This window comes from Sus scrofa, chromosome 4, assembly GCF_054392235.1.
Source record: "Sus scrofa isolate SSC_HxYL_T2T_F1_AM1 chromosome 4, Sscrofa_HxYL_maternal_Yorkshire_Landrace_v2.0, whole genome shotgun sequence".
NCBI lineage: Eukaryota > Metazoa > Chordata > Mammalia > Artiodactyla > Suidae > Sus > Sus scrofa.
In genome coordinates, this window is record NC_139386.1 from 109,017,648 (window position 1) to 109,031,469 (window position 13,822).

Consider the following 13,822-nt stretch of genomic DNA (forward strand, 5'->3'; position numbering starts at 1 on the left):
ATGATTAATTATTCTAAAACCATGCCATCATCTTTGGTAGCCGTCTCCCCATTTTTATCCACTCTGTGGCTCCTAATAGCCCTCAGCAAGTCACTGAGCAGAGGGGTATATTTTGGCATCTTTGGCTCCCTCGGAAGGTGTGTGGGGAGTAGCAGGTTGCAAACCAGCCACTTCGTGGGTGCTTTTCTTTCCCTGTGGCAGAAGCCACTTTGTAGCCCCTGCTCCAGTATTTTTTTCCGGCCTAAAATTGTATCTGTACTTGAGGACCTATAGCTTGGCGGGGGGTGGGTTAGTGCTTGATTCCCCCATTGGGCTCTGAGTTAGAAAGGATGCAAAGTTACTTTCAGAGGAGGATCTTGGCGGCGTGCCCTTGAAAACCCGGGAGGCCTGCTTCTGAGCGGGGCAGGTATGCTGCTGTGGCCCCAGCCCTTCACAGGAGGATGTCAGACCTGCCCCAGGTGGGCTGATGGATGGCTAAAGCAGGTGGTTTTGTGCTTAACCAGCCACCTGGAACAACCACCATGCAGATGATGATTTCTAACTTTCTGCTGTTCAATATTTTTAAAAGCTCAGCTGCAAGAAACCCTATTTATGGAAGACTACCTGACGTCAATGCTGGCTGTGTATGTTCCTTTAAATACCCGGAGATCCACCCCTGAATTATGAATTAAGGAGCCCATCAGTGAGCATGATCTCTGGCTCTATCCTATCGGCACCCCCATAAAGTTGCTTTTACTGAATTGCATTTTGTCATGATGCCATCAGTCTGTATTGAGGGATGGCCTAAGGACAGGTTTACAGATGCTCTTCATTACGTCAGGGAACAGTCTCTCAGAACCCATGGAGAAATTTTACTCTGGTCTCAGTGTTACAAGGAGCTGTGCTTCTCTTTAGCACCTGGTTCCTTTTTACCTTATGGACTCTGTAAATATTATTACTGGCAGTTTTCCTTTTCACCGTAATCGTTAGAAAGCTGATGCTCAAATCTGCAGCCAGAGGAGAGGAATAGGATCTAGAGCATGAATTTGGTTGTTGTTGTTTTTTTTTTCTTCTAAATTTTTAGGGCTGCACCTGAGTCACATGGAAGTTCCCAGGCTAGGGGTTGAATTGGAGCTGCAGCTGCTGGCCACTGCCACAGCCACAGCAATGAGGGATCTGAGCTGCGTCTGCGACCTACACCACAACTCATAGCAGCGCCAGATCTTTAATCCACTGAGCGAGGCCAGGGATCGAACCCACAACCTTATGAATACTAGTCAGGTTCATTACTGCTGAGCCACAAGGGGAACTTCAGACTTAGAGCATGAATTGTGAATTGCATGTTCATGCTTCCTCTTCATGCTTGAACTTCAACTTCATGCTTGAACTTCATCTTCATGCTCCTCCTTCCCTTGCCACTCGTATTTTCCCTTTCCCTCCTTTTCCCTCTTCTCATTTTCAATTCTTTTACTATGTTCAGGCAGTGTCACAATGTAGGAAACGGTCTCCTATCCTCCCTACTGTCAAATTCTTTTCCACAGCTCCTGCCCTTCGAGAGGCAGTTTAAATTCCACCTCCTCATTAGCAGATTAAATACAATGAGGTAATAAGAATCACAATGACCGAAAACTCTGCTTCCAGGGAAAGGCTGGCGGTGATTTGGCTGTGTCAGCCACCCTTGAACTCAAGGATTGGGGTGAGGCCACCGTGACCCATCAGAGTCTTGAGGGACACTGAGAAAGGACACTGTTTCCAAGAGCAGCAGGCAGCGGCCTCTCCTCTGCTGACCCTAGAAAAGTGTGCCGTTCATTTGTCGGCACTGGTTACCAAATATTAGAACGAGCTTGCGCCCCATGCCTGCTTCCACCCAACACACAGTGGTTGAAGGGTTGGAGTGGTCGGTCTGAGAGTGTTCTGGGCCGATGGATGGAAACTGACCCCAGATTCTATGCAGGCAGCCGCTCAAATGTGACAGTCCAGCCAGCCCTGAACGACTTGGCTGCTCCTCACCTCTGAGCCCTTGCTGTCATCCTGTTCTTCCTCTGAAAATCCTCTCACACAACTTCACGTGGCTACTAGGTGAGGTTCCCTTGAAAGCAAAACCTGAAGCACTGTGCTCGCTTCGGCAGCACATATACTAAAATTGGAACGATACAGAGAAGATTAGCATGGCCCCTGTGCAAGGATGACACGCAAATTCGTGAAGCGTTCCATATTTTTAGATCCTGCTGAATAGCATTGAGAACTTTGTCTAGATACTCATGTTGCAATAGAAGAAAAGGTGGGGGAAAAAATGTAATTGTAATGTATACATGTAAGGATAACCTGACCCCCTTGCTGTACAGTGGGAAAATAAAAAAAATTATTAAAAAAAAAAAAAAAAAAACCTGAGGCACTAACAAGGATGCGAATGGTTGATGTGGGAACTGATCTCAGAAAGCAGCACTGAGGGGGCAGGGGGCAGGACAAGGCAGGAGAGAGAGAGAATAGTGTGTTCTCGACGGGGTACTGCTGTGGGCCATCTATGTTCAGTGGGTCTCTGAACTGTCCCCCAGGGGACAGAAGGCCCAGACTTTTACTCTGATTCTCTTGTCCCAACCATTGAGGTTGGCCCCCAGTGGTGTCCACTCCATGTCTCTGATCTGCACCTTCCGAGCCTGGAATCCTGATGCAGGCAGGTGTGGAGACAGGTGTGCTTGAGCTGGGCCACTGGCAGCATGCACCAACCTGTCCCCCACGGCTGCATGGGAGCCACAGGAGGGGACAATGCTGGGACTCAAGGCATAATTACAGCTCCATCTCCAGCTCTCCTTGTCTCCCCAAGCTGCCGTGCCCCCTGCCCTGTGCATATCTGTAGCTCTGCCTTTAATGCCTGTGTCTTACTGTTGCACAACTGTCCTGTATTTATGTGTCCGACTCCTCCACCAGAATGGGAGTGGAGATGGTGCTCCAGCCAGCACAGTGTTTGACACATAGTAGGTCTGCTTAGTAAATGCTTCAGTTTCAACTAGAACTAGGGTAGTTTTGTCATTTTTGTCTATTGGAGCATCACGTAAGACTTTATTTGAAGGGAAAAAATAATGCCAAGCCACTTCTCCACTCTAGTGCCTTCATTTTACAGATGCGGCATCTGAGGCCCAGAGAGCCCAAGTAACTTGTCCAAGATTACACAGTCCATTAAAGTGATTATGGAATATTACCCTGATTTCACGAAGTATGCCAAAGGCAGACAAGGGAGCCTACTGGAGTTACGATGTGAATTATTAGCACTTCAAATGGAGGCTATGACCACCTGTGTGCCGGATTTCCAGGAGGAAATCGTTTAAAATAACGTGGAAAGTTCTCGAGTTCTGATTAAAGAGGTGAATGGCTCCAATGAGCCTCTCTCTTGTAGAAGAAATTAACCCTCTGCAAACACAGTTTCAGGTACATGTACAAAGGACCTGGAATCAAAAGCAATTCATTTAGCATTTTATTCCTCCGCCCTGTTCCTCAACACGGGCAGCCTTAGGGAGAGTGGGGAGTTGGTTTTTTTAATTTTTATTTATGCATTTATTTTTAATTAGAGTGTAGTTGATGTACACCATTGTGTTAGTTTCAGGTGTACAGCAAAATGAGTCAGTTACACACACACACACACATACACACACACACATATATATATCCATTCTTTTTCAGGAACTTTTCCCATCTAGGTTATTACAGCATATTGAGCAGAGTTCCCTGTGCCATACAGCAGGTCCCTGTTAATTATTTATTCTATGTGTCTTTCTCTGTCTGAATTACCTCAGTTGGTATGACAATCTCTAAGTCCATCCATGTTGCTGCAAGTTGTTTTTTTAATAAAAAATGAGGGAGTCCCCATTGTGGCGCAGTGGAAATGAATCCGAGTAGGAACCATGAGGTTGCGGGTTTGAACCGTGGCCTCGCTCAGTGGGTTAAGGATCTGGTGTTGCCGTGAGCTGTAGTGTAGGTCACAGACACGGCTCCGATCTGATGCTGCTGTGGCTGTGGTGTAAACCGGCAGCCGTAGCCCGATTGGACCCCTAGCCTGGGAACCTCCATATGCCACAGGTGTGGTCTTAAAAAGCAAAAAAAAAAAAAAGAAAAAAAAAAAAAAGAAAAAGAGAGAGAGAGAGGTATGGGTAGTACTACCATTTTAAAGAATTGGAAGGGCTTTCTGCCAGCCCTTCCCTTTCCCCTGCTCCCTTCCTGCCTCTAGACCATCCTTCTGCTAATATCTCAGACACATGTATGATACATAGAATGACAGTGGTGGTCAAAGATTATGATAAAACCAAGAAAAAAAAAAAGATTTAACCGATTCATACTGCATGCTAGTACAGAAAAGAAGAGCGAAACACTTTATTTTGTGAGGAGAGGGGGAAGGGGGGTTGTCATGTGAGCCATGAGAACGAGTCATTCCTGCCAAGTGAGAGAGTTAGGATTTATTTGAACAGACATACTGATACTAAACTTTTCTTATTTGCCCAGACATGGGTCAACATTACTCTAGAAAAGAAGGGCTTATGTTTTCATGGTCCATGATACTGTGACAAGAAAGAAAACTTAGTGAGTACGAGGCAAACACTTACTCCTCACCTATTCTTAAAAGTTTTCTTGGGGAGTTCCCATTGTGAATCAGTGGCTGACGAATCCGACTAGGAACCATGAGGTTGCAGGTTTGATCCCTGGCCTTGCTCGGTGGATTAAGGATCCGGTGTTGCTGTGAGCTGTGGTGTAGGTCACAGACATGGCTCGGATCCTGCGTTGTTGTGGCTCTGGTATAGGCCAGCAGCTACAGTTCCGATTCGACCCCTAGCCTGGGAACCTCCACATGCTGTGGGAACGGCCCAAGAAATGGCAAAAAGACCAAAAAAAAAAAAAAAGTTTTTTCTTGGCATTCTCATTGTGGCTCAGCGGTAACCAGCATGACTAGTATCCATGAGGACTTGGGTTTGATCCCAAGTCTCACTCAGTGGGTTAAGGAACCAGCGTTGCCATGAGCTGCGGTGTAGGTCACAGACAAGGCTGGGATCTGGCATTGTTGTGGCTGTGGCCTAGGCCCACAGCTACAGCTCTGATTTGACCCCTAGCCTGGGAACCTCCATGTGCCACAGGTGCGTCCCTATAAAAGACAAAAAAGATTTTTTTTCCTTCTGACATTCATCTAAGCCAGAAGCTCCAAAAGTCAAATGATGAAGAAAGAAAGAAAGATGTTTTTCTTCAGATGATGTAGGACAAATGTTAAGAGAACTAAACTTCAGTTACACCTTTGTAGCTAAACATTCAGGCTCTGCCACTTCCAAAAGCTCTCTGACCTGACACAAGTTAGTTAACCTCTCTGGGTCTTTTCCCACGTCTGTATAGTGAGGACAAAAATAACATTGTTCGGGGGATAATTGATAAAAGGTAAGTAACCCATTTCTATGGAAGAACCTGTTGGTTTGTCCCTCAACAGTGAGTATCCCCACTTCTACCTCTGCCATGGCAGAGAGCCAGCTGCCTACCTCGATGTGTGTCCCATTCCACAGTGTGGCGTTGTCGCTGGGAATCAGCTCTCCCGCCTGGGACTGCATTTCTAGCTCCCTTTCCAACTAGATGAGCTGAGCGAGAACGAGCAGAAATTCCACGTGTAACTTCGAAAAGAGTAGGTTAAGAAGTAGTTCTGCGGCTTCATATTTTCTCGCATCTGCTAGCTGGAAGCAGAGGCCCAAAGTGACAGAGCCACAACATGGGGAAGAAGCAGAGTCCCCGAATCTCTACATGGAGGAAAGCCACCTGCAACCAGGAACACCTGCACTGTCCTGTCCCACTAGGGAGAGGGAAACTTTGAAGGTAGTGAGTCACTGAAATGTGGGGCCTTACCTGTTACAGCTGCTACAGTTACCCCAAGCAATACACCTGCCTTCCTCTTTTCTACCAGAACCTCGCCATTGCGGAGTAGCCCACCCACTTTTGCTGAGTCATCTACCTTAAGGAAGTACGGCCTCCACCACCATCCCACCCCCGCGCCGCTACCCCCCATCCCAAGCCCAGGGTGAATTCTGATTGCTCTGCACCAGGAACTCTTTAAAGCTTTAACCACTAGGACGCACAAAATCCATTCGCTTTCAGTGATTGGCTTAAGCATGAACACGTGAGCAAATTCCGGCCAATGAGATGTGAGCACAGGTCTTCTGAGAGAAGTTCTTAAAATGTTCATTTTCTTATATTCACGTAACTCCTCTAGCTTTCTCATGTTACTGGGCCTTTTCCCCCTTGTTTTTGTTTTCTTTTGATTATTTTTAAGCTCTATTAAGGTATCACATATATTATAAAATTCACCAATTTAATATACATTTTGATGAGTTTTTACAAATCTAGGCAGTAATGTGGCCACAACCACTACAACCTTAATAAATAATATTTCTATCTCCCCTCAAAGTTCCCCATGCTCCTTGAAGGCCAGTCCTCCACACCCTGTCCCTGGCAACCATGATATGCTTTCTATCCCTACCGTTTTGTTTATTCTAAAATGCCATATAAATGGAATCGTACAGACATCGTTTTGTATGTCTAGATTCTTGCACATAGAGTGATGCTTTTGCGAGTCATCCTTGTTATCACAGTATCACCAGTTCATTCTCTTTTATTGCTGAGCAACATTCTATTATACAGATATAACATAATTTGTTATCTAATCATCAGTTGATGCACACGTGTTCTTTTATGAGTATAAATACTATGAACATTTGCACAAGTATTTGTGTGGACATACCTTTGTTTTTTTCTCTTGGGAAAATGCCTGGGGGTGATATTATTGGATCATATGTTAAGTTTATGTTTAAATTTATAAGACACTGCCCAACCGTTTTCCAAATAACATTTTGGAATATATTATTTAGCATTTTTACCTAAAACATAAAAGAATTTTAGTTCCTCTACACCCTTGTTGACACTTGGTATTGTCAGACATTTTAATTTAAGCTATGCTTGAGGGTCCTTAGTAGAATTTCAATATGGTTTTAATTTGCATGTCTCTAGTGACTAATCATGTGGAATATCTTTTCACTTGTTTATTTTACCATCTGAATATCTTTCTTTGCTAAAGTCTCAGTTCAAATGGTTTGCCCATTTTTAATTGGGTTGTTTCTCTTCTTATGGATAACTTATAGAAGTCCATTATATATTTTGAAAGCAAGTCCTTTATCAGATGCATATTTTGCAGATATTTTTTCCAGCTTCTTGTTTGCATGGTATATATTTTTATCCTTTTACCTTTATCCATCTGTGACTTTATTTACTTAATGTACAATTTTGATAGATAGTCTCTAGTTAGGTTTTGCTTTCTTATCTGTTTTGACGATCTCTGCCTTGTAATTGAATTGTTTGAAAGATTTACATTTAATGCGGCTTCAAATGGTGAGTTTAATTCTATGATCCTGCTGTTTATTTTCTATTCATCTCATCTGGAGTTTCTTTTTCTGCCTTTATGTGGACTGAGTTTTGTTTTTCAGTATTGCATTTTCTCTCTTTTGGCTTTTAGGTATGCCTCTGCTATTTTTTTAAAAAGTGGTTTCTTCCTTTCTTTCCTTTTTCCTTTTTTTCTTTTTAGGGCTGCACCCATGACATATGGAAGTGCCCAGGCTAGGGGTTGAATCAGAGCTGCAGCTGCCAGCCTACAGCCCAGCCACAATGCCAGATCCCAGCCTTGTCTGTGACCTACACCACAGCTCACCGCAATGCCAGATCCTTAACCCACAGAGCAAGGCCAGGGATCAAACCCACAACCTCATGGTTCCGAGTCAGGTTCATTTCCACTGTGCCACGATGGGAACTCCTCTTTCTTTCTATCTTTTTTTTTTTTTTTCCTCTCTCTTTAGGGCAGCACCTGCGGCATATAGAAATTCCCAGGCTAGGGGTCGAATCGGAGCTGTAGCTTCTGGCCTACACCACAGCCACAGCCACACGCAGGATCAGCTTTTCCATGTTTGCAGACGACATTGTTAACTTGTCACAGTCTACCTCATGCAAATATAAGAGCCTGCCAACCCTACTTCCATTTCCCCTTCTCGTCCCTTGTGCTATTGTTTTCATTAATTTTCCTCTACGTTTGCTATAATCCTAGACTACATTATTGCTATTTTTGCATTAGGCAGTCCGTCACCTTTTAAAATCATTTAAAAATAAGGGAAAATGTCTCATGTTGATCCACATGCTTACGTTTCCAAAGCTCTTCCTTTCCTTGTGTGGTTCCCAGTTTCTATCTGGTATTGCTTTCCTCCCACTTGAAAAACTTCCTTAACGTTTCCTGTAAGCCTACTTCTGCAGGTGATAAATTCTCCAGCTTTTGTTTGCCTGAAGATGTCTTTATTTGTCTTCATTTTTTGAAAGATGCTATTTCCCAGGATATAGAATCCTAGATTGTAAGTTTTCATTTTTTTTTTTTCCAGCACTCTGAAGATGTCATTCATTGTCTTCTGGCTTGCAGTGTTTTTGACAAGAAGTCAGCCTTGTTAGCCTTATCTTTGTTTTCCTGTACACAAAATATCTTTTTCTGTGGCTGCTTTTAAGATTTCTTCTTTACCATTGGTTTTCAACAATTTTATTATGATGTGTTTTGCTATGATTTTCTTTGTATCGATCCTCTCTTGGGTTTACAAAAATTTTAAGTTCTATGGCTTAGAGTTTTCATCAAATTTTGAAAAAAGTTTGGCCACTATTTTTTCAAACATATTTTTTGCCCCTGCGACCCTTTTTGTCTCTCCAAACCCCAATTATGTGTATGTTAGCCTTTGATATTATCCCATAGGTCATTGTGGCTCTGCCCATTGTTTGAAAAACACGTTTCTGTCTGTGCTCCAATTTGAATAGCTTCTTTTTTTTTTTTTTTTTTTTTTTTTTTTTTTTTTTTTTTTTTTGCTATGTCTTCAAATTCATTGCTCTTTTCTTTTGCAGTACTGATTGTGCTGGTATAATCTAGCAAATTGTTCATGTCGGATATTGTATTTTCAGCTTCAGAAGTTTATTTCCATCATTCCATTTATGTTTTCATTATCTTCATGTTTTACCTTGAATACTTGGCCATATTATCATAGCCGTTTAAATTCCTTTTTAGAAAATTCCACCATGATGTCATTTTTAATCTGTTTTTATTGACTGATTTATCTTCTGGTTCAGAGACCAGAACATTCCTCTGCTCCTTTGTATGTTCAGTAGCAATTGGATGGTAGGCATTGTGAGCATTGTATATTGTTGAGTATCTGGATTTTGTCACCTTCCTTCAAGGAGTCTTTATATGGGCAGGCAGTTATATGCCTGCCAATAAGCTTGATTTTTTTTAACTAATTTTTTCCTATTCTTAGAAGTACTGTATGCTTATTATCCAAAAGTTGGAAGTCCACAACATATAAAAAATAAAATAACACAGACTATAAGTATCCAGAAATAATACTTGTTAAGATTTGTAGATTTCCTGTCAATGTCTTTAGCCTTTAAGGGTAACTTTCATTTAAAAAATATGTAAACAATATCATAATGATATTGATCATGTCTCCCAAACTTGGAGGCCTGCATGCTCTGCTTGGGTCCCCTTCCTGCTCTGTGATACAGAAGTGTCTGCAGGAAGAAAACCAAAGTAATTGTGGGGTTCATCTAATTTTTTCCCTTCTCTTGGGAATCACCCTGCTCTGCTTGTGTATAATGATGGAAAACAGGTTTTTTTCATGTATTTTATCCATTTTTATAGTTGTTTACGGCAGAAGGCAATTCCAATATCAGCTACATGGCCAGAAATGGAAAAGTATCTTTTTTCTTATTTAAAAAAACACACACACACACACACACACACACACACACACATGGTATCTTCTTTCTTGGATGCCATTGTGCTTTGTTGTAATGTTGGTTGTGTAAGCCAAGTTACAGACATGAGAGAAACTGGCTTGCAGACAAAGCCAGTATGATAATAATGGTAGGGAACTTCAGTTCCTGCTGTGGCACAGTGGGCTAATGATCCAGCTTATCTCTGTGGAGATGCGGGTTCAATCCCTGGCCCAGCGCAGTTGGTTAAGGATATACTGCATTGCTGTGGCACGGGTGCAGTTCCAGCTTGGGTTTGATCCCTGGCCCAGGAACTTCCATATGTTGTGAGTGCAGCTGAAAAAGAAAAAAAAAAAAAAAGACAGAAATTACCTGAGTCTTTGGTGATATTGTTGAACCACTGAATGGATCAACCTGGGAGCCACCTGCCTTAAAAACTTATTGCTATGTGAAAAAAAAATTTTTCCTAAATTTTTCTTTAATGTTCCTAAAGTTAAGAATTTTTGGAGTTCCCGTCGTGGCACAGTGGTTAACGAATCCGACTAGGAACCATGAGGTTGCGGGTGCCGTCCCTGCCCTTGCTCAGTGGGTTAACGATCCGGCGTTGCCGTGAGCTGTGGTGTAGGTTGCAGATGCGGCTCGGATCCCGAGTTGCTGTGGCTCTGGTGTAGGCCGCTGGCTACAGCTCCGATTCGACCCCTAGCCTGGGAACCTCCATATGACACAGGAGCGGCCCAAGAAATAGCAAAAAGACAAAAAAAAAAAAAGAATTTTTAAGCATGTGGGTTTAGGGCTTTTGTTATTTGATGTTAAAAGTATCCTAATTAATACTAATTAGCATAGTAATAAAAGAGTAAATGTTCAATAATTGTAATTTTAAAAATACAGTTGTAGAGCACTATATACTATCTAGGTCTTGTACTGAGGGTTTTCTATATAGTCTCGCTGTCATAACCAACCTAGCAAGTATTGAGTATGAACCCCATTTTACAGATGCAGACATGAGGCTGAGTGAACAGCATGTTTTTCAAGCTTACAGATTTAATCCATGGCACTGCCAGGATCCAATCACAGGCATCTCTGACTTCGATGTCACAATGTTATTTAGCCTTCCTAATGTTGGTTTTCAGTTCCCTGAACTTAATCTAGATCATAGCTTTTTTTCATTAAGAAATGAGAAAATTAATTAATAAAAGAAAGTACCTTTCAAGACAGGGATCCAGGACACCCCAAAGTTAGCCCAGTCAGGGAAGAAAGTTCTAATCCAGTCCTGCAGCCTTACTTCCCTTGCCTGCTCATTTCTGAAGATAAAGGTTTGAGTGCTTTCTGCTAAGTCAGGGCAGCTGGCCCGATCAGAGTAAAGAAAGAACCCCTGAAGTAAGGGCACACCTGGGAATTAGAGTTAGGGTCCCAGCAGAAGACCCAGATGTGCAGCAGGGTTGAAAGAAACAACCAGGAGTATCCTCTGGACCACCTGAGCCGTGGGATGGTTTTCAGGTCAGAGTCACAGACACAGGAGGTGGGAAACAGAAGCTGGGAAAAGCCCCAAGTTCCACGTCATGATCCTGCACTGAGGAGGAACCAGCATGGTGCTAGTTTCGAGGGGCTGGAAGAGCCACAACCCTTCAATCTTACCCTGTCTGTGCCAGGAATGCCCAAGTCATAGTTCTAAAATGTTGAGAGACGTAAAAAATGAATTGCATTCCGGTGGTACACAAACACAGTAAAGCCTTTAGGAAACTCTGCCCTGAGTCACTTAGTGTAAGTGAAGTTTCTGAGCCCTGTTATCAGCAGAGAGAGGAAGAGAGAGACAGACAGACAGACTCTGGAGCAGGGCAGGAAGCTGCACAGCACTGAAGCAAGGCAGTAAGCCCAGAGCTGTGCTCCAGTAGGTCAACTGCATATCCTTCTGAAATGATCAACTCATCAACTCTAGGCAGGATCAAGAGGAGAACAGACATGAGGCTAAAAAAGCACATTCCTCTTCCTAACTAGTGCCTTTCCCAAAGAAGTTGGGCAATAAACTGGAGTGAGTCAGTGAGTCAGTGAAAAGACGTCACCAACAGCAAGGAGGGCACCTGGAGGGATGGAGGGAGCGTGTGTGTGTGTGTGTGTGTGTGTGTGTGTGTGTTGGGAGGAGGGAGCCAAGAGATGGAGAGAAGAAAGAAGATTCACCCTTCTCCCCACCAAGCCCCCAAACCTGAAATTGACAGCAATTTGGATGGACCTGCCTTCAGAAGTGGGGAGGAGATGGGAGACGTGGGCATGGCGGACCGAATAAAAAGAGCAATAAAAATTGCATTAGCTAGGGAGGAGAACATGGAAAAATGAAAACAGTGGATTTGCTGGTGAGAGAGAGTGGGATGGTATGATGATTTTTTTTTAAGTCTGTTATTTCAATAAATAGCTTTTTAAAAATGACATCCTCTTTGTGAGAGTCAGGATTTGGTCTGGATAGTCAGTCCCTGTCCTGGAATTCAACTCCCTGCCCAAGGGGCTGGTAGCACTTTAAATTGATCCTGAGAACAAAGAAGGGAGCCTTTGCCACATTTTAATGGCCTCCAGCTGCCGGACCAGCCCTTCCCAGGCCTTAGCCTTGGCCACACCCTCAGAGCGCTCTGCTTTTGGGCAGTGTGTGCTTCCGAGGTTTGGCTGTCTCAGAGTGAGACTGGCTCTCTGGAAAATGTTACTGCTGGTGTCATCAGATGCTGAAAGCAACCAGCTTTTGGCGTGCAGACCCCTGCTGGTTTCACCTTCCAGGCCCTCCTGCAGAGGAGAGCCCCTGGGCACTGATGAGGGGGGGAGATGGAGTCTCTGCAGCTGCAGGGGGCAGGAGGACTTGCAGGAAGCCCTGGGCTGGTCAGTCAAGGAGGATGAAGGCCTGAGACAGTCCCCTTGCCAAGTGGCCATCCAGCCTGGGTAAGGCGATGTGATATGTAGCCCCTGTCTAGCTCCGCCTTCAGGACATCTTGTAAGGCGGTGCTCAGGAAGCTGACCATTTTATAAATCACCAGATTTGAAGTTCCCTCCCTTCCTTTCTCCCCAGAAAGAGAACCTAGATGCTCAAATTGCTTATCTCCTGTATTACTTAATTTAATTTTTAAAATCTTAGATTAGGAATGCCTGTCGTGGTACAACGGAAATGAATCCAACTAGGAACCATGAGGTTGCGGGTTCGATTCCTGCCCTCGCTCAGTGGGTTAACGATCTGGCATTACCATGAGCTGTGGTGTAGGTCGCAGAAGCGGCTCGGTTCTGGCGTTGCTGTGGCTGTGGCATAGGCTGGCAGCTGTAGCTCCAATTAGACCCCTGGCCTGGGAAGCTCCATATGCCATGGGTGTGGCCCTAAAAAGAGGAAAAAAAAATGTTTTCAATTAAATGAAATGGTATGGAGCTTCTGCCAAAAAATAAAATAAAAAATTACCATACCACCCAGCAGTTCCACTTCTGGCTACGTACCCCCAAAGAATTGAAAAGCAGGGACTTTTACAGATATTTGTACACCTGCATTCACAGCAGCATTCTTCACAACAGCAAAAAGTAGAAACAACCCAGGTGTCCATTGACAGCTGGATAGAGAAATGAAAATGGTGCTTGCAGACAAAGGAATATTATTCAGCCTTGAAAAGGACAGAACTTCTGACATATGGGAACGACATGGCAGGACCTCGAAGATATTATGCTCTGTAAAATAAGCCAATAGCAAAAGGACAAATATCTTATGGTCCTACCTATATGAAGTCCTACTTATGCTAGAGGAGTCAAGTTGGTAGAGAAGGAAGAATGGTGGTAGCCAGGGGAAGTGGGGACTAGAGAGCTAATAAGTACGGGGTCAGCTGTGATGATGAAGATGTGCTGGAGATGAATCTTGGTGCTCATTGCACAACAATCTGAGTGTGCTTAATGTCACTGAATCGTTCCCCTAAAATGGTTGTGATGGTAAACTTACGCATCTTTTACTGCAACAAAAATTAAACTCAATGCATTAATAAGTAATTCATTTAGTCAATGAGCAGGTATGAGGAACTTATATACTAAA

At 43.5% G+C, this 13,822-nt stretch overlaps 1 non-coding gene across 1 annotated transcript; it reads left to right on the forward strand.

Annotated features, from left to right (window-relative positions):
• The first annotated feature begins 2,092 nt into the window (after window positions 1–2,092).
• Window positions 2,093–2,199, forward strand: LOC146404174 (U6 spliceosomal RNA). Its single transcript, XR_014845016.1, has one exon. It is a non-coding gene; the product is annotated as a U6 spliceosomal RNA (small nuclear RNA).
• The last annotated feature ends 11,623 nt before the right edge of the window (window positions 2,200–13,822 follow it).